Source organism: Myotis nattereri (assembly GCF_964212035.1).
Source record: "Myotis nattereri genome assembly, chromosome: 1".
NCBI lineage: Eukaryota > Metazoa > Chordata > Mammalia > Chiroptera > Vespertilionidae > Myotis > Myotis nattereri.
This window is the reverse complement of record NC_138075.1, coordinates 33,401,675-33,423,268: the sequence shown is the minus strand read 5'-3', so window position 1 is coordinate 33,423,268 and position 21,594 is coordinate 33,401,675.

Genomic DNA, 21,594 nt, shown 5'->3' with positions numbered 1-21,594 from the left:
TCAATTTGCCGCTAAGGAAGAGTTCAGGCAGACCCCACCTCAGAAGATCATCAAAGCAGCTAGCACAGTGCTTACACATAGCAAACACTTACTTAACTTTATTATTAATAATTTTCCTAGTTGGCTCCCATAATGACTTAAAACAAAAAAAAGCAGTGTGCCTTTTCTTGCCTCCAAATTCATAAAATGAGTGACAGAGAGATTACTTCCAAGACATAAGGATCCCCTCTTGGTAGTGATCGAGGGACGCATCACACCTTTACCTCTGTGCTTGCGGCAAACAGTATGAGCTCAATACAGTTCTCCCTTACCACTTTACCTCTCTGGACCTCAGCTCTAACAGTTGATGATCCATGATTTTATCACTTAAATAATATTATTCCCTGATCTTCTATTTCCATGTTGCTTTGACTTTTAATCACCCCAAAAATGGCACCATTACCATCTTAGTTTGGAGGAGCCTGCTCTCTGACACCCACCCCATCTTCCCAGCCTACCCACCTTAGTAGGATCACCCTACTAATCCATTGCCTCACCACATTTCCATTATCCATGACTCTCCTGTTTTCCATATCTATAATAATAAAAGTACAATATGCTAATTAGGCCAGACATCCTTCCAGATGAAGCTGGGGCTGTGAGGGAAGCCCGGATCTGGTGCCAGAGGGAAGCTGGTGCAGGCAGCCAGGGGAAGGAAGGCCTATTCTTGCATGAATTTCGTGCATCAGGCATTTAGTATATACATATATTTTACCTAGTTTAAATTGCACAACGGGTATTATAGTTATTTAAGCAGCTAAATGTTGCAGGAGAAAAATGCATAACTGTGCTCATTAATCTACAGATTCATAATGTAAATCTAAAATTAACCATTGACACTGCTTGGCAACCCTGCTACTCTCCAGAACACTTGTGCTGTCATCTCTCACCCCCATCTCTCTGTGCTCCTTTCCCACCTACCTTCAGCTAATGACCTTGCCTCAGAATTTATTGAGAAAATAAAAAATAGTGAGGTAGGCCAAATGCCCTCATCAAGTCTAACAGGCCTTTAATATCTTCATCCGCATTCCATTTTCCACCTGTACCTGCAGGTGAAGTGTCTTTGTTCCCATCAAAAGCTGCTGCTCCTTGTTCTTTTTTTAAAAATTATTGATTTTTTACAGAGAGGAAAGGAGAGGGATAGAGAGCTAGAAACATCGATGAGAGAGAAACATCGATCAGCTGCCTCCTGCACACTCCTACTGGGGATGTGCCCACAACCAAGGTACATGCCCTTGACCAGAATCAAACCTGGGACCCTTCAGTCCGCAGGCCGACACTCTATCCACTGAGCCAAACTGGTTAGGGCTCCTTGTTCTTTTCCAACCTTGTCATAGACATACTGAGAATGTGTCCTCATTGGCCCAGTTCAATAATGGTTTACGTTTGTTGGCCTGACATAATTATGGATACATAGATCCCCTTACAGAGCCCCAGTTTGGATGACACATATAACACAATTCCATAGTGGGTGGTCTGTCTCTAGGCTGGATCTTCAGATCAGTGTGTTGATGCTGCTATCACACTGTCCTACTGTCCTAGTTACTCTACTGTAGTTAACCTAGCTTTATAATAAGTCCTGAATCATGGCTGGGCAAGGGCTCCCTTCTTTGTTAGAAGTGTATTGGCTCTTCTTGGTCCTTAACTATTTCATGTGCATTTTAGCTCAGTTTATAAAGTTCCACAAAACCCTGTTGAGGTTTTGGTTGAAGTTTCATTGAGACTCTACACCAGTTTGGGAGAGAATTCACATCATCACAACATCAAATCTCCCTATTTGTTAACATGTGTAGTGCTCTATTTGCTTTTCCTTCAATATCTTTCAACAAAATGGCACAATTTTCTGTATCCAGGTTGAACCTATACCTTGTTTATTTCTTACAAGGTTTTGTATAGTTCTCATTTCTATTGAACTATAACAATAGTTCAGTGCATTTAAAATTATGTCTCATATTTTTTTTATTGTGACACAGGGCCTTTGACACAGGACATTTTTCTTATATGCAGTCACTTTGCTAAAATTTCCTTTTGTTTATAATCTATATATGTAAAAGCCTAAGTGACTGTCTGACCATTTGACCATCCAACTGGTAGCTATGACACACAATGACCACTAGGGTGCCGACACTCCAACTGGTAGCTATGATGCACACTGACCACCAGGGGGCAGATGATCAACAGAGGAGCTGCTGAGCTGCTGAGCTGCAGTGACTTGGCAGCTGTGGTTCTCGGGTGACGCACCTGGAATTAGAGAGGAGGAAGCCCAGTTCAGGGGTGCGTCACCTGAGAACCGACCTCTTGCAATCTGGGACCCCATGGGGGATGTCAGAGAGCTGGCTTCCGCCCGATCCCCACAGGCCAGGCTGAGGGACCCCACACAGGGCCTCTAGTAGTTTATAAATTTGTCAGGGTTTTCTATGCAGACAGTACTGTCACTTAGAAAAAATGATGTTTTTTCTTTCCTCCTTTTCAATCCTTCTGCTTTAAAAAACTATATTTAATTGACATATAGTATAGACATAGGAAAGAGCACACAAATTTACCTCTTGATACATTTTAACAACATGAACACACTTATTTAACTAGTACCCAGATCAGGAAATGAAACCCCCCTTACCCCTCATGTTCTCTTCCATCACTACCTCTTCAAAGAATAGCCCTTGTGCTTTTAATATTTTTTGACTTGGCTCATGCAGAGTCCCCTCTCTCTAGCATATCACTTTCTACCTCTCTGCTGGAATATTCCCAGTAACATACAAATATGCTTTAAAATCATCCATCTTAAATAGCCCTTCCTTTACCAATGTCCTCTTTCTAGTCACTGCTCCATTTTGCTGCTCCCCTTCTCAAGGAAACCTTTTGAACAAATGTTCTGTAGTCACTGTCTCTACTTCCTCACTTCACGGTTTCTTTTCATCTCACTGGAATCTGGTTTCTGTCTTCGGTGTTCTACGGAAACAGCTCTTGTCAAGATTACAGTGACCTCCGTTGTTATCAAACACAATAGCATCCTTTTCTGTCTCTCAGCATCATTTGATGTCATTGGCCCAAACCCATCTTGAAATACGTCCTTTTCGTGGCTTCCACTGATTATTCATTTAGGTGATTACTTGTTTAATGCCCTTCTCTTCACCTAGACTCCGAGTGCCACAAGGGCAGGGGTAATGCCTAACGTTTTCATGGCTCCATCCCCAGCATCTAGATGGACAAATATTTGTTGTCTGGGCCTTAGGGATTACAATGCACATCCAATCACGTTTGTCTCATGTCTACTTGAATGTCTTGCTGGCACCTCAAATTTAACAGATCCAAAATGTGTTTATCATCTTTGTCCACAAACTCCTTCTTTTGCTAGTGTTCTCTATTTCATTATACACCACTACCATACAGTAAACCAGAAACCTTACCTCCTTCTTTCTCATCCCCACATCCAGTGCATCACTAATATCTGCCCATACCTTTCCTGAATACATTCATTTCCCTCTATTTCCACTTTCATCCTTCTGCTATGTCACCATGTCGTTACTGCAGTAGCTTCTGAACTGTTTTTGTTCTAAACTATTCTAAACTCTGATATTGCTTCTCTCCAATTGGTTCTCAATATGATAGTCACAGTGGTGCTTTAAAAAATAGTAGTATGATTAAATCGCTTCCATATGGTACACATTGTGTCATATACTACTCCCCAGAATATAAAAACAGAATTAACAGAGTAAGCAAGACAGGGCAGGACTGCACTATCAAATACCAATGACTTGATCAGTAATTTGTATTTAATTTCAATACCACCATTTTCCCAGATTTTTGAAGCATCCTTTGAATTTCCATACAACTATTGTGTCTTTGACAACTATTGTCCTACCAGGTGCTTTTCTATTTCTGCACCTACCCCTACTTCAAACTACAGTCTGTAGATGCCTTTTTCAGTAACAGGGCAGATTGGCACAGTCGTTGGAAGGAAATGTATAAGCAGAACTAGTGATCTGGGGTTGATGCACCACCTGGCAGTTCATTCACCCACAGCTGTCTTGTAAAAACATTGGAAATAGAACTCCTCAGGCTCCCTACATTAATATTGAGTAATGCTAGTGAGTCACAGTCAGTTTATTATTGCTTTCCTTACTTTATTAGACATAGATTTTCAACTAGTTAAGGAAGTGCATATTGTAAAGGGTTCTTTAAAGTGCTTTCAATGATATTTAGATACCCTAATTAAAGTGATAATTAAATAGCTTCTCTTCTACATCGTTGGTGCCTAAGTAGCTGCTCGCAGAAAAGCTTGACCAATTGAAGGACAAAGTTGAAGAGTCCTTTGTTGCTGATGATGTGCATCGTTCTAAAATTTGAGAGCAACAAGGCGTGACTGCTTTTCAGAATTAACAAGAGTGGCAGGACAAGATTAATAGGTGGGTTTATTATGCCTAAGAAGTTGGCTGGGTTTTTTTCCAGAAAATAATTGCTTTTCTGGAGTGCAAAAAGCTTTTGCTCATTCAGTGTCAAGATCTGTTATGCTGATTGGGGGATGAAGTCACTCTTCCCACTGTTTGTAGGGCAGAAAGTCAATAACAGTGATTGGCGACTTTGTGCTACATTGAAAAGTCTCCAGCAGATTTCTCACTTGGGACCCACTAAAAACCAGAGGACTCCAGGAAATAAAGTCAAGCTGTCTTCTTTTGACACAGGGCCATAAACATAATGGAATGATTTCTCCCATGAAAGATCCGAGTAAAGTAATCTCTACTGGTTTCTTTGATTGGGTCACACCCAGCTTTCTTTTCTTCTTAGGTACTATTTCAGAAAGTGGCATAAAACATGCATTATCTGTCTAATATTGTGTAACAAGATACTGTATCTTAAATTTAAATGGACACAAGGAGGTGAATGCACAACCAGAGATCTGGATTCAAACTTGACTCGGTTGGTTATATGAGCTTGGGTGCATAACTCACCTACTCTTTACCTTCATTTCTTTATCTATAAAATGAGAGAAGATAACAGTACCTTCTACGGAGTGTTGTTGTTTGTTTTTTTTTTGTTTTGTTTTTAGTGAAATTTATTTATGTAAAATGCATGGCAGGTAGTGATGGATATAAAATTACTATTATTTTTTTAAAATATATATTTTATTGATTTTTTTACAGAGAGGAAGGGAGAGGGAAAGAGAGTTAGAAACATCGATGAGAGAGAAGCATCGATCAGCTGCCTCCTGCACGCCCCCTACTGGGAATGTACCCGCAGCCAAGGTACATTCCCTTGACCGGAATCGAACCTGGGACCCCTGAGTCTGCAGGCCGATGCTCTATCCACTGAGCCAAACCGGCTAGGGCTATTATTGTTGATATTACTGGGGAATGGCCCAAAGTTATCTTTTGGTCTTTCAGGGGACACCGGAGGTAAATTCAGCCTGGTATTAACATCTGTGGATAGATGAATCCTTGCACTTACCAGTATAGTCAGGTTAATGTTTATTAATGGTCAATCGAGGCTTGACAAAGCAAGCAGGTGTTTGGAAAGCAAATCAAATCCATGTTTTATGGTCTCTTCTAAATTTTTTATTACAGTTATTGAGATGACATTGGTTAATAAGATTATATAGGTTTCAAGTGTACAGTTCTATGATACATCATCTATATATTGCATTGTGTGTTTACTGCCCAAAGTCCTATCTCCTTCTGTTACCATATATTTGACCTGCTTTACCCTTTTCTACCTTCCCCCCACCCCTTTCCCTCTGGTAACCATCATACTGTTGTCTGTGTCTATGAGTTTTTTTCTTATTTGTTCATTTGTTGCTTTCAGTTTTATATCCCACTTATGTCTTAATAGATATAACTTATTTCGAACTATTTTTTTCTAAAAAGCTACAGTGATGGCGATAAAGCTAGTAGCTCTCTGTATAACATCGCATCTTGCAATCTCTCACATTTGAGTTCCTGCCAGCTTTGGGATGAGGCATTAGGATCACACACAACCCTAGGAGGTCCAAGGAGAGGTTCGGGTAGCCATTGCAGAGAAAAAGGGGTTTGCCGCCACCAGGGACATACCGCTCAGACCAGCCCTTGGGGAAGGAAGGCAACCCTTTTACAAGTGGAGAAAGACCAAGAAGAGGTAGGCTATTGCTCTACTTTGGGTGAGCCTTCCCTCTCCTCCCTCCTTCAGTTTCATACATGACAAGACTGGGTGGATACGTCTGGTGGAAGTATAGATGGGTCTGGGGGCCTGGTGGCTGTGGGTAATTTGGGTTGGGGGTTTAGAGGGAGGACTGCTGCCCTGGATAAAAGGAGGGGCCTGGGCAGGTCCCAGAACTGTGGATGCGAAGCAGAGAGTGAGAGAGAAGGGGCTTTGAGTTTCTTTTCAAGTTGCCTATGTCACACATTGAGAAGGGGAGCAAGGATTCATTCTCACTGTCCTGTCCAACATGGAGGGGCTGCATTTGTCCCTTGGGTCCCTGAGTGTGGAGCTCCAGAGGAAGGCAGGAGTTAGGTGGTCTTCAATCTATCAGGAGCATTTTATTAATAACACCTTGAAACAACAAACAAAAACTTAACCTTCTATAGAAATATAATTTTTATTTCTTTTTAGAAAAAACACTGAGTTTTTTTCCTTCTATAGTGTTCTTTTATCTGGATCCAGATTTTTATAGAGCCTTGAAATTCATTGATACATGAAAAACTGAGGCCACTGTTGACAGGAAGTGTGTATATGAGTAAATTATGCATATGAGTAGCAGAAAAAGCACCCGTCCCCTGGCATGCATTGAACAGTTTCCTGGCTGTGTTGTGGGAGTGAATGGTAGAGGGCTGGAGGCAGGTGAGTGGGGTGGTGGCTATGAATGAGGAAAATGAGCTTGGCTGGGTTGACTTTTCTCTTAGAACAAGACCTTGTGCCCAAATGTCATATATATATAATTTTGCTCAAATGGATATGAAATGTGCTGGGAAAATAAATAAGTCCCAGTGTGCAGGGACTCCCTGTTGGCAACTCTGCTTCAGAGAGAAGGTGATGTTTGCCAACTTGTAAAACTGCTCCCTTGGCTTCAGCTAAGGTACTTTTCTTCTCTTGCTTTTTAAAATTCCACTAATTATTTTTCTTCTGGCTCTACAGAAAGCCAGGGTGTTTTACTTCCTGATGAGCATTTGAGAGCTGGGTCCTTTGATTTACCTTTTGCTCCCTCCTTCCAGGATATGTGCCCCTGGGCACACACACTCAATCTCTCTCTGTATCTCTGTGTCCGTCTCTCTTGCATTTGCAGTTTGTGCCAAGCACATCATTTTCACCCCCTTCTTTTGGCCCTTGAAAATTGGAGCATTGACTTGCATTTCAACCCAGTTGTCCCTTGCTTCTGCTCTTGAGAATGTGATGTTGGGAGATTGAGAACAAGGGGTGTCAGCTCACTGCTGACTTCGTTGGGTGATCTGGGTGGCAGCAGCTTGAGCTGGCAGCCTGTGAAGTCAAGTTCAAGCCTCAGTAGCTGCCACTGCAGTGCTGAGAGTACATCTGGGCCGAAGGGACTGACACCTGGGACCCTTGCACACCTCTAACCCATTATATGAAAGACAGACACAAGGAAAGTTGCACCAGGAAGAGGCCATAAAGACAGAACAACTTATTAGAATAGGGAGCAAGATTCAAGGAGAGAAAGAGAGAGAAAGGAATCCAGGCAGAAATCATAATAGAATGTAATCTCAGGCTAAAAGAGGACTGAAGAAGTCAAATGGGAAAGACTGAAAGGATAAGTTGATAGAGCCGCTTTACATAAGGAAAATTCTCATTTTGGTAGAAGGTCATCAATTAATTTTTGTTGAATGTATTATGTAATCATGTGTCCATGTTTTGATACTTATAATTTGCTTTCATCTATTCTTAAGGTTGTTTTGGAAAATATGAAAAAAAAAATCTCTCTAGCAGGTGGCAGGATCCCCATTAAAATGTATAAATGGGAAAGAGAATGTAATTTACATAACAGAGAAATCCAGGGGTAAGGCTGACTAGGTATGACTGGACCCAGGGACTCAAATAAGGATCTCACTTTCTTCCCTCTCTCCTTCCCTTCCTTTTTCTTTCTCCCCTTTCTTTTACCCTGTCTCTCTTTCTGTACCTCTGCCCCTTCTCCTTAGCTCCCACCCCCAACCATTAACATTCTCCTCTTTCTCCCTTTCTCTTTTCTTCTTCTCCTCTCCCTTACCTTCTCTCTCAGACTCTGTCGTCTCCCCACTCCATCCTCCTCCTCCCCATGCTCCCTGTGCCTGATCTCTCTGGTCCCTGACAATTTCTCACTCTGATCCCACTCTCTCTCCTTCTTCCTTTCACTCTCCCCCTCTACTACCTTCTCTCCCTCTGCTCCTTCTGTCCATCCCTCTATCCTTCCCACCTCACCCCCTTCCCTCTCTTTGCCCTGCTCTGTTCCCTCCATCCTTCTTGGCCACCCTTTGCCTCCTGCACTCGCTTTCTCTCTCTCTCTCTCTCTCTCTCTCTCTCTCTCTCTCTCTCTCTCTCTCTCTCTTCCTCTTTCTCTCTCCTCTTTCTCCCTGCTCCCTGCCCCTCTCATAGTTCTGTTGTCCCACATGCTAACTTGATTCCAGGGCAGGCTTTCTTCCGTGGTGAACCACCCTGTAACTCCAGACTTCATCACCTTAGACTTCCCAGAGGAAAGAGAGTGTCTCTTTCCCATTAGTCTCAGCAGCAAGTCCCCACATAGCCTCTCATTTGGCTGATGTAGGCCTGGGATATGCTGACAGATCTTGGAGCTGCGAATGGGTGGTGGTTTCACTTTCTGAACCATGTCAATTGAAGTTCAGGAAAATCAAGGTGCTAGAGAAGGGGAATTGGGGATTGGATTCAGAAGAAAGGGTACTGGATACTGGGCAGGCAAAAAATAAGGTGCCATTACTATTCCCATTGTCCAGTCTACTGACTAGTGGTCTACCGACTACTTTTCTACAAGAAAATGTCATTAATAATCAACCAAATTTAAAAAGCAGCAATAATCCCCAAATAAAGATTTGTTTTCAGTGTTAATTTCCCAGTCTCCACAGTCCAATGCAGGTGGAGCAGCCTTCTCTATGAGGCTTCCTGAAGGGACAGCACAGGGACTGAGGCTTTTGTATCATGTGGTGCCGCTGTGCTGAGACCTCCACTTCCAGCTGCATGAGCAGGAGGGAAAGAGTGTAGAACATCCAGGGTCTTATGGCCACACTCAGATGGTATACAGAGTTTCTGTCCATATCCCATTGGTCAGAACCCAACCCCTTGTTCCCACTCCAGCTGCAAGGGATACTGGTAATATAGCGTTCTTTTTCACCCAGAGGGGAAATGAATGGGGTTTGAGGAATGCATAGCACTGTCTGGGCCATAGTCCGTTTGTTTAGATATGTGATTGAAAGGAACCAATGTAAAGTTAATACTGGGTATTTATGAGATATTAATGTGCTTTCCTCTGGAATGCCTTCCATTCTTTCTTTTAAAAAATATTTTTATTGATTTCAGACAGGAAGGGAGAGAGAAAGAGAGATAGAAACATCAACAGTGAGAAGAGAATCATTGATTGGCTGCCTCCTGCATGCCCCCTACTGGAGGTCAAGCCTGCAACTTGAGCATGTGCCCTGACCAGGAATCAAACCATGATCACCTGATTCATAGGTTGTTGCTCAACCACTGAACAACACTGGCTGGACTTCCATTCTTTCTTTGGATCAACACCTTGTCCTAAAATTATGTTTTTTTTTTTTTTTTCATGAAGCCTTCTGATAGGGCACTGTATTTAAGAGCTTGGACTTCAGAACCAAATGGCATAAGTTAACCTCCAGCTTCCCCATTTTCTAGGGGTGATTGTGAAGAAATTAGCCTCTTGAAGCCTTTATTTCCTTTTCTCATATACGCAAGAAAATATCATTAATAATAACCCAAATGTAAAAAGCACACACCTGAAACGAAAACATATGAAGTTACATGCCAATTATATCTAAATTTAAAAAAAAGCATTCAAATCACTTTGGTGGGTGTGAGGTTTTTTTCTAGCTGTAATTTTACTTAGCAACTCAATGGAGCTCAACAACTCAGTGGTGCATCTGGGCGTGGGCTGCGCCGTATGCTCTAGTTCTCCAGCCACTAGAATCTGACAGTTTCAGAGCCCACGGGAGGTTCGCTCTGTGGTCACTCATTCCAACCTCCTCAGCGTACAGGAGAGGACACGGAGGTCCAGAGAGGATACTTGGCTGTGCACACCATCACTCAGTGGGTTAGTGGCAGAGCTGGAGTTGCATCCCACATGCCTGATTGCATATCTGTCAGCGGAGGCTCCTCTCTCCCTTTGGCCAGTCTTGTTACTTCAACAGATCAAAACAAGACCTGAGCAGCCTGGAAAGAAGGCTCCTCAGCTCTGTGCCATGGCTCAAGGAAAGCCTGCTCATTTCATAAGGTTTTGCTCCCTCCCCACTCCCACCCCCAACATGCAGTTACGTGTAGATATTTTTCTGTGTTCCAACCATAGAGACTATCCTGCGTACAGAGACCGTGGTTTAGAACTCGTCACCTTTGCAGAATGCTGCTGCAGCTCAATGAGGGGTAATAAAGACATAGGTAATTGCTGTAGAAGAATACGGCTGCCAGGAAGATGATTGAACTCCCACACAGAAGGTGAACAGATGGTATATTTATTGAAATTCATAGGCTGTGAGATGGAATAATTTAACTGATAGCTGGGCACCCTCATTTCAGACGGAGGGAGGTGCACAGAAGAACGCGTATGCCGCTAGGTGGCGTGATCACCCAGGGCCCAGTGTTTGTCTTCTCTGGGAAAGGGAGGCCCAGATTCTGTGCACAGGGAAGATTTCCTTCCTTCATTCCCTGTTTGGGACTGACAACCTTCCCTGTGGCTGAGTAGGAAACCGCCTTTTTAAAAAAATTTAAAATCATTTTAATTATACAGTAAATATATGCTGCTAAGGACTTTGGCATAGAGAAAAAGCAATCAGATGACAGGGTCTTAAATCACTAAAGAAATGGGGCCATGGCTAAGAGGGGGGCAAGAGTAGCTGTGGGTTCCAATAATCTTTCAATCACAGGCCCATCTGGACCTAAAGACATCTCCTCCCTGCTGGCTTCTCCCTCCTCAGCCTTGCCCACTGCTCCCAGTGCAGAATAGCAGGAAAAACACTGGCTTTAGAAGCTTCATTTTGGAAGTTGATAGGACTGATAACATTATGTCAGAGGAAAAAGAAAGGAATCCATTGTGAACTTATGTGGGGGATGCAGGAAATGATAAGATAGAAAAGGAGTTGATAGTAAGTTAGCCTGTGATGGTTACCTATCCTTATCCGTTGTCTTAATATTTTAAAGGTTCCTTCCTTCCTTCCTTCCTTCCTTCCTTCCTTCCTTCCTTCCTTCCTCCCTTCCTCCCTCCCTCCCTCCCTCCCTCCCTCCCTCCTTCCTTCCTTCCTTCCTTCCTTCCTTCCTTCCTTCCTTCCTTCCTTCTTTCTTTCCTTCCTTCATATTTTTTTATTTTATTTTTTTAACTTTGGTTTCCAAAGCCAGAGCTCCAAGAAGCTTTGTCAGCAACATTGGGATGCTCACATCCTTCTGATTTGGTGTCAGAACCACTTTCTCTTTATGTCTGATTTCATAAAAACCCATTCATCCACTCAACAAATATTCATTGAGTCTTTGTTCAAGCTTTTATCTTTTTCTTGTGTCTCAGTTTTCTTATCTGTAAAATGGGGATAAATACCTGTCTCATAGACTTGTTGTAGGGATTAAATGAGTACTGTTATGTAAAATACTTAGAACAAAACCTGGCAAATAGAAAGTACTCAATAAATGTTAGCTGCTATTTCTTAGTTCTATTATTACCACCACCGCTACCTACGATTGTACTATTACTGCTATATACTACTGTATTACTCTACTATTACTCTGACTATTACTATTGTATTATTGCTATGACTATATTATTGCTACTGTATTACTATGATTTTTACTCTTACTTTTGTTTTACTTCTACTCTTACTTTGTATGTTGAACTCCAGTTTCTCCTAATTTCAGAAAATATCTAATCTTGTCAATTTCAAGATAAATTTATTCTCTTTTGGATTTTTAGGTAAGAGTTAATTTGGAAAACTCCCCTTTCAACCACTTTCTTTTCCTCAGAGGATGAGCTAACCATCTGGGGTTTACATCTGACCCTACCGTGGATTCAGGGCTGTGTGGTCCATAATTATCGTCCATCCACATGGAAGTACCTTGTTTTGACTTCAGTTTGTTCCTTGGCCTCCGTCCTTGCACACCTCTGAGTCTGGGCTGGCCTCTTCTGAGCCATGTTTGGACCTGTAGGGGGTGGGATGGACAAATACCAATAGGAATGTTCTCTGGCTTCATGCTGCCTCCTTCTTGTGAAGTTGAGCTCAGGCTTCTTGTCCTGGTACTTGTGGGGACCAAGCTGGACTAGAGGTCTTCATCTAAGGCCTACAGGCTCAAAATGAGGCACAAATTCCCTTGTCCTTGAGTCCCCAAATGTAAGGGAAGTTTTGTACTTCCCTGCTTCATCTCTGCATTTCCATTTCCAGCACCCAGTACAATACAGCATCCTCCAAATTTTATTTTATTTTTTTATTTTGGAAATCCTCAAATCAACTCATCACTCATGGAGGAAATTCAAATGTGGAGCAGGAATCCCCCCTCCCCCCTAGCCTCACATACATACCGCCCCCCATTTTTTGTGGGAAGGATGCTGGGAGGAGGTTTCTTAAGCTACATCTCTGAAATCATAGCACAGAGGTGACCAGTGAAGGCTCAAATATGTTGTCAACCATGAGCAACATGTCCTTAACAGTTGTTCTGGAACAAAATTCTTGTATATGGGCAACTTACCAATTCAAACTGACAGTAGGTGGTGGTGGCAGGCTAGAATGAACACATGAAAATTCTGGGCTATAGACTATACAAAGAAATACAATTTCTTTGACTGTAATGCAGGTCCATTCAACATAGGCCAATAAAATACTGCCCAGAGGGACCCTGTCACACTTTTAATGAATAAATAAGAATGCATCTCCACTTATAGACTTTGTACTTGAAAACGTTTTTCACAGTTTGTGGTCATCTTATAATTTTGCATTATTTCTATAAAAGAAATATGTAAACTTTAGCCCCCTTCTCTTTGATCATATATCAAAAAAGAGATGAATTAATAAAGTTTCCTTTCATGTATTACTTGGGACCAGAATTAATTTGTTAGAATTGAGATTTATCCTATTAGACAGGGATGATCTTAGTCAGAAGTAACAAACTATGGCCTGTGGGCCAAACCCAGTCCACTACCTGCTTTGTAGGGCTTAGGAGCAAAGAATAGTTTTTTCAGTCTCAAATGGTTAGAACAAAATCAAAAGAATAATATTTCATGACATGTGAACATTACGTGCAATTCAGATGTCGGCATCTATAAAGTTTTATTGGAACACAGCCATGGCTGCTGTTGGCTGCATTCCCACTACACTGGCAGAATCCAATAGTTGCAGCAGAGACTGTGTGGCCTGCAAAACCGAAAATACTTACTCTTGGACCCTCACCAGGAAACGTTTGCTGACCCCGGTCTAGGATGTGGATGTACCACGAAGAGGAATGGAAAGGAGAGCGTTCTGTTTAGAATTCTTTTTGTCTCCAGGTAAGAGCGGAACAACCCCACGGCGGAGGCGTTGATCTGAAGGAAGCAGGCAGAGAAGGTGCGCTTTTATCACGCGGCGCTGTGTGTGGTGTTTGTCTCAATCCCACCTCCCATCGCAGCTCTTCAAGCTGCTGTTATTTTATGCCACCTGCATAACCTGATTTGCATCTTAAATGCATATCCAGCTACCACTTGGACTTTTTTTTGCAAATAAGGAGAATGGCTTTTATGAAGCCATCTGTAGATGAAAAATAAATAGCAGCTAACAACAGCCCTGGAATGTGTGATTGAGGGAGCGAGTGCGCAGCAAGCGAGTCACACAGCTGATCTGCTTCCCAAGTCAAGAAACTTCGAAAGAAATCTCAGTATTGACAAGATAAGGGAGGCGGGCGGAAACCATCTGGAAGAAAAAGGCAAAATAAAAGCCACTTGAAACCCAGAGGCACACTTGGACTGGGCCAGAGCTTGTCCGTCATCCTGAACCCCTGCGTCTTGGAGCATTAAGGCTTCTCGCCTCCTAAGGCCTGGCAGGCTTTCCTAACAGTGTGAGCCTCCATCTCTGGGGCTGTACTTGTGGCACAGGGGGCTTTCCTGTAGGTACTCCCATCAGAGAAGGTTTCAACATCTGGGCTTAAGTCCCATTTATGATGCTTTTGTCTTAATGATTGGATTCATCTGTTCTCTAACCACTCCTAGTCACCATGTACCCCCAGGGGAGTTGTCAGAAGCAAAATTGCAGAAAACGTGACAATTCTTAGCTTCTAAGTACAAAATAGAAGAGTGAAACAAGGGTTGAGAAAGTAAATGTGAGGAGTCAGAACAATTCTGAGTTTCTCCTTGACCTTCCCTTCTCATCCCTTCTCACCTCTCCTCTTCTTTGGAGGAAAGACCTTCTGACCAGGGAAAGAGAAGGGTGGGAGAGAAGAAGTAAGGGAACTCCCCCTTCTGCCTCTTCTCTTCCTCTCCTCCCCCTCTTTCTGGTCTTTCACCCTCCTTTTCTTTCCCTCATTTCTCCTTTCTTTTCTTCCTCCCACCTCTCCTGTCCTCTCTCCTCCATCCCCCACCTTGTTTATATCCTGTTCTTGATTCCCACTTCAGGGTGAGTCCTGGGGTTACAGGGACTCAATTACTGTTCCCCACTTTGACTGGGGAAATGATAGGGGAGAGGACCCAGTCCGGTGTCCTGGGTGGATTCATGAGATGGGTGTCACAGAAGAATTTCTGTTGCTGTCACGGTACTGTTGTATAGTAGAGCCAGTTGCTAGGTGTGTCTAGCCTGCAGAAAGCCTTGGCAATCTCTGCAGGTTCTCTATGGCTCTCTCCAATGGGGCATGACACCATATGAGAGTGTGCACCCGAGACCTGAAAGAGTCTTCAGGCAGCACAGGAGGATATGTGTTGGGAAGATGTGACATGGACAGTCTCTGCCCACGCTGTGCCAACACCTCACTGGATCAGTGGGGAGCCACCCGAGAAATCACTGCTCACTTCCTGTGTGAAGGATTAGAAGGGTGAGTTATATCCTGCAAAGGAGGCCATAGCCCAAATTCTCACCACTACCAGCGTGTCCTTGTCTGGAACTTAAGGACAACTTCAGAGAGGGGTGGGACAAAGGGGAACATTTTTCTATTTTACTGAGTTTCATTTTTCATGTCAGGCAGGATAGGGGCTATAAGTCAGAAATTAAGCTAAGTTATGGGAAGTAAAGTTATATTTCTTATGCACCAGAGTTTATGATTTATAAAATTTATACCAGGTGTAGTCACATCTATTAAATACTATGAGCTAGATATTATACTGAATGATTTTCAAGCATTCTTGTTTAATTATTTTCATGACTTTGTGAGGCAGGTATTCTAATTCCATTCCACAGATAAAATTAAGGCGTTCAAAGGTGCATTAGTTAGTCTAAGGCCACATGGTCAGAAGGGGTGCAGCTAGGATTTTGGGGCAGGCAGTATGACTTTGGTGTTCTGCCCACTCCACATACCCTAAGACTTGAGATTTGGGTAGGACCTTATGATAGGCTGTTGTAATCTACTTTGCATATATCTGTTAGTGAAGCAGACCTTTCCTTTGACAAGGAAACTTTTCTGGGCCTTTTATCATGTGCCAGGTGCGCTGCTAGACATGGGATGCAAAATGAGTAACATTCACTTCCCTCCAGGGATGTAGCAATCTGCCTACCTTTAGTTCTAACACATGCAAAGTTCTGTGTGGACTGGTTGAGTGAATACATTTGAAAGGTACAGAAGCATCAGTAAGGGGAAGAATGTCTTTACGTCAAACATAGCATCAAGAATATTGCAACTATGCTCACAGGAAGTGAACTTGAAAGTATCAGCACACTGATTGTGGTGGAAATGTAGATTTGACGTTAGAATGGTCTCAGGCTCCGTGGTGTGGACAGCCTGTTGGTTGGAAACCTGATCTTAGCTGAACAAAGCCCTGGGGAACAATTGGGCACAGAGCAGAGACAGGCTGATCTGATCTGAGTAGATTCCTTTGTTCTTAACACCAGGTATTGATGAGGGAAACCGGAGTCCATGAAACTCTCAGCGTGGAACAGTGTTCAGAAGAGAGAACTCATTTCTGGAAACAGCACTCCTTTTTTTTTTGGTGTCCACAAAATGAAAAAAGGATTAATGCAGTGATTGGTATAGGTAGGAAATCTAGGTCATGTTATAACTTCTGTTGTCCCACAGCACAAGTCTGTTGAATACAGGGTATACAGTGAGGCTTCGCGTTTCTCAGAGGGAGAGAAGCAGCTGACTCCAACGTCACGATGGATTTGGTTTCTAAGCAGTGAGTGACGGACATCCTCCAGCTTTCTGCCATTTTCTTGTTTTTGCCTCTGTTCTGAAAGCAAGTGGTCACATTTCGAGGTACTGAGGTTAAGACATTAGCATGTCTTTTTGAGGGTGAGGACACACATAAACCCATAAAGTCTGGCTGTATGGTCACCTTTTTTGAGTGTGTGGTCTCCCCCACTGGACTGTAAATCACACCATACTCATCTTTGTGCCACTTGCTCTCTCCATGAGACAGTAAATTATGAAGAAAAGAGAGGAGCTGTGCTTTCTTCATTAGGATTGAAGCAGAAGGTGGATTGGGATTTCTTCTCACTATCATGGAAGCGCCACAGAAGCAGTGACTCTGCCTATTTGACTAACACATCCTTAGTGCTTAGAGCATGCCCAACATGGAGTAGGTACTTAATAAAAATTTACTACATGTCCATATATTTTTAGTTGGATGGAAACTGTTAAATGAGTGGATTAAGAGCATAGGAAGTAAATTAAAGGTAACTAGAGGCCCAGTGCATGAGATTCGTACACTCGGGGGGAGTGGGTGTCCCTCAGCCTGACCTGTGCCCTCTCACAGTCAGGGAATCCTCAGGGGATGTCCAACTGATGGCTTAGCCCCGCTCCCTGCAGGCAGTCGGACATCCTTAGTGCTGCCGTGGAGGCAGGGGAAGCTCCCATCATTGCCGCTGCACTTGCCAGCTGTGAGCCCGGCTTCTGGGCTCCCTGTGGGAGCACCCAGACCGCCAGGGGGCAGCTCCAGCGTTGAGCATCTGCCCCCTGGTAGTCAGTGTGCGTCAAAGCGACTGGTCGTTCTGCTGTTTGGTCAATTTGCTTATTACCGTTTTATTATATAGGATTGGAGAAACATTTCCTAGGCTTTACCCCAGCCAGGTCCTTGCTGTAGTTGTTTAGATCAACTCACAAGCTTTGGCAAGTAAAATTGATTTTTTGCTAGCTGCCAGCTGGGGGGAGGGAGGTAGGAGCCTGGTATTATAATAGGTAATCACTGCTGGAGTACTGAAGACATCGGAATTTTTTTTCCTGTAGATCAGCATTCTTTTGAAGACTTTGTGGGCTTCTTCATGTCCTCCAAGGGTATCACCAATGAAAGAAGTTTTGCCAATAATTCCTGAGAGAGGTTGACCCTGCTTTTCATCTATCTGTCCCTAAAAACACCCAATCACAGGATATTGAAACCCAGCTTTGCTCCCATGTACTGCCCAGACTGGATATTTAGCTTAACCCACCCCACCCCCCACCCCATCCACAACCTGGCATTAACTGATAATTGCCTGGTCCTACTGGCACTGGCCACCCCTGGTTTTTCCCAGGGCCTCACACTTCTGTGGAGTTTAATACTTTGGGTGCCCTCAGCTATGCCACATTTGAGACTTGATTTAGGACTATTATCTCTGAGGAGGTCAGAATTTGTTTCCTTCATGCCCCTGCTTTCCTCCCTGGAATCCTTTTCCCTAGGCATGTGGTCGGCTTCCACACACTGCAGCCTGTCACAGAGGTGGATGCCGGTGTCCTTCTTGGACCCCATTGAGAGCAGTGCAGTGAAGTGCCAATCTGAGACTCCCTTTACCTTGGAGCCAATGTAGAGTCAGTTTTTGAGTTGCCAGGATGTTAGGAGGTTTGCGTTTCTTAATAATTATGTTTAGGTCAAACTTTTAGGAAGTGCCTTGAATGCTGGCTTTCTCTGGTTTGAGTCTTGTGTCTTGGGAATGCAGTGTGTGGAGCTAATTTTTATCTCTGGATTAAGAACATAAGCAGCGGTCCTGCATCCCTTCAGAGGTGCATGGTTGGAGCGTGCCTCTCACTGAAGCATGCTCTTTCCCATTTGCTGGGTGGTCATTTGAGTAGTTGGCTGGGCACCATGAGTTGTAATGATTTTAGATAAAGAGCAACTACCAGGGAAAGGGACGATCTGTGTGCCCTTTGAGTGCCGGTGCACGAATAGGTGAAGCAAGTCAAAGCTTTGGGAATGCTCATTGAATTTCCTATTCTTCTCACTGGGCCTCTAAAGGTTGATTGGCAGAAGCTGTGGCCCACTTTAGTCACATGTATTGTATTTGTGAATTTTTTCCCTTTGTCTTTTCTTTCCTATTTCTCATTACTATAATTAGCAGTTCCTAATCATAATGCACTTGAATATGCAGGACCACTGGGAGGTTAGAAACATAGCAATTATTGAAAAAGGGAGATATTAAAATTCACTTACAGGAGATGAAGGAATAATCATGAACACATTTTCTTAGGTGGCCTAAAACTTGGAGTGCCATTTAATTGCTTCTATTATTGTTGGGGTCAAAGTAGAGCAGCATGTGTTTACTTGTTACCCACTTCAAAACCTCTCCCTTACATTTTTTCCTTGTTCCTTTGACAACCTAATATAGAGGATGCAGCAACACTGATTTATGCCTGAGAGCTATATAGGTGAGTGAAACCCAATACTGTTCTCAGATGCCTAAAATTCTATCCAAGTCATCCCCTGAGCTTATAGGCTTGAATTATGCTAACAAATCTCTTTGGGGAGCTTTAAGCTATTATCAAATATTAACACCTTTGTGTGAATGAGTTTTGTGAGTAGGGATGTCCAAAGATTCATGCTCTCACTTTACAGTGTAGAGTTATTGCTGGGAAATGACTCTCTAGGCAGGAACTACATTTACCAGCTCTTCTTGTATCTATCTGAGGCCCTATGACTGGGTTCTGGTGAGCAGAATGTGGATGGAGGTGATGTAAGCTGCTTCAGGCCTAGCCTAGGACAACCTTCTGTGCTATATTATACACTTGCTCTCTTCCTATACCTGCAGGCTGTCCACACCCAGGATCTCCTTGGAAGTCAAGAGTTCATGGCAGCATGGTCCAGGCCCCTGAATAATTGTGTGGAACAAGCCCCTTCCACTCCTACTTTCTGCTGCAATTGGATTTCTGTTGTGTTAAGCTACTGAGAATTTGGGTTTATCTATTTCTAGATCTAGTGCTACCCTAACTAATAAAGTTGTAAAACACTTTATTAAAAATATACTGATGGGTAATTTGAGGTCGCCAAGTTCCTCAGGGAAGAGGAGGAGGGGGTTGTGGCTAGCGGTGAAGGAGAAAGGATCTAGCAGTGGGCCACAGAGTACTTTTCCTTACTTTATTATTTTTCCTAGAACTGTGTACTGCTGTAGCCTATTGGTTAAAAGGGATTTCTCACCGAGTTAACATTTAAGGTTCTCCTTTCACTCTTTAGCTTTCTTAGAGTAATGTTCCCCTTTCCCTTATTTTCATAGCCTGAGTGAATATTTGTAAATTATCTCCTATTGTCCTAAGCTGTAGAGCACAGGTGTCTTAGTTTCCTCTCATCTCTGGTTCCCATGTCAAAATTTAAATCTTATATAAATAAATAGTTGCACTAAGTAGCTCAGGATATACTGTTCATCCATCCATCATCCACCCATCCACCCACCCACCCATCCATTATTTGCACGTGCTATTTTGTGCCAGGAGCTCGGAGAGGTTCTGAGGACACCGTGATGAGTGAGACACATAGCACCTCTGTGTCATGGAGCTCACATTCTGAAAATTAGAAATTGTTTTAGAATTGGTGTTTTAAATGCTTATCATCTATGTCCTTTGCTAGAAGCAGTGGTGGATATCAGTATGTAGAGTCTCTGCTTTCAAGGTCTGGTTGAGGCAAAGATAGACCCAAACACCCCTTTGTCTTTATAACCAACAGGACTGCACTAAGGTGGAGGGGAGCTGGACAGAGTGGTTCAGTTCCCTCAATAGCCACTTGACATGGAAACTCAAATCCAAAGGCAGCATACAAATGGCTTTTAAATGTCTGATCACTTTATTCTTGGTGATAGCTGCTTTGAAAATTTTCAGTAAAAGAGCTGAGCAAGACCTATACAATAATGAGGGATGATGTTTTTATGAATGATAATTACCAGTGAAAATACTTTATTTGTAAATGAAATCTGCACTAGTTATCTTTTGGCATATAACAAATTACCCTACAAGTTGGCAGCTCAAAACAACATTTCTTATTTCATAGTTTCTGATGTCAGGAACCCAGGAGAGACTGAGCTGTGTGGTTTTAACTCAGAGTCTCTCATGAATTTCAGCAGGGACTGCAGTCATCAGAAGGTTTGACTGGGGCTGGAAGACCTGCTGCTAAGCAGGGTCACTCACATGGCTGTTGGCTGGAAGCCACAGGCCCTTACTTCTCCATAGGGCTGCTCATGACATGTCTGCTCCCTTTCCCCACAGTGTGCAATCCAAAAGTGAGAGCAATGGTATAATCTCCTTTATGACATAGCCTCAGGAGTGATATACCATTACTCTTTCTATGTTTTAGTGGTCCCATAGGTAACCCTGATATAGTATGGGGAGGGACTAAGTAAAGGCACGAGTACAAGTCAGTGGAGGTCATTGCAGGCCATCTTGAAGGCTGGATGTCTACCATAATATCCTTTCTTCATAACTTTTTTTCCTTCACTCTTTAAAAGACCCCTTTAATAAAGTGAGCATATGACCATGTTTCTACAAAATGATTCAGGCCATCTTAGGGCTCGTAGGACCATATACAAAGGACAAAGAGCATTAAAGACTCCTTTTGTGTTTAGGTGGAGGTGTGTTCATAACCATACAGTTTTCATTTTGTAGCCTTTTTAAAAAATACATTGTGACTTTAAGACTGAGTGGAGTGTTGGTTGGAGTGTCATCCTGTGCACCAAAGAGTTGTGGGTTTGATTGTCAGTCAGCACACATACCTAGGTTTCAGTTTCGGGTTCAATCTGGTTGATATTTCTCTTCCTCTCTTTCCTTCTCTCTCTCTCTCTCTCTAAAATCGGTTAAGAACATATCTTTGGGCAAGGATATGAAAAAAACAACAAAGAAAACATGGGCCCGTTGTTTCATAATCCTCACTTAAGGCCATGGGACACCCCTGTAGGATGAGACCTCCATTGGTCTTTAAAGGCTGCTGTTTACCTTATTCTTATTTTTTTTGTCTGTTTTGTTTGTTAGTGTTTTTTTTAAACTTCTTTATTGATTAAGGTATTACATATGTGTCCTCATCCTCCCATTACCCACTCC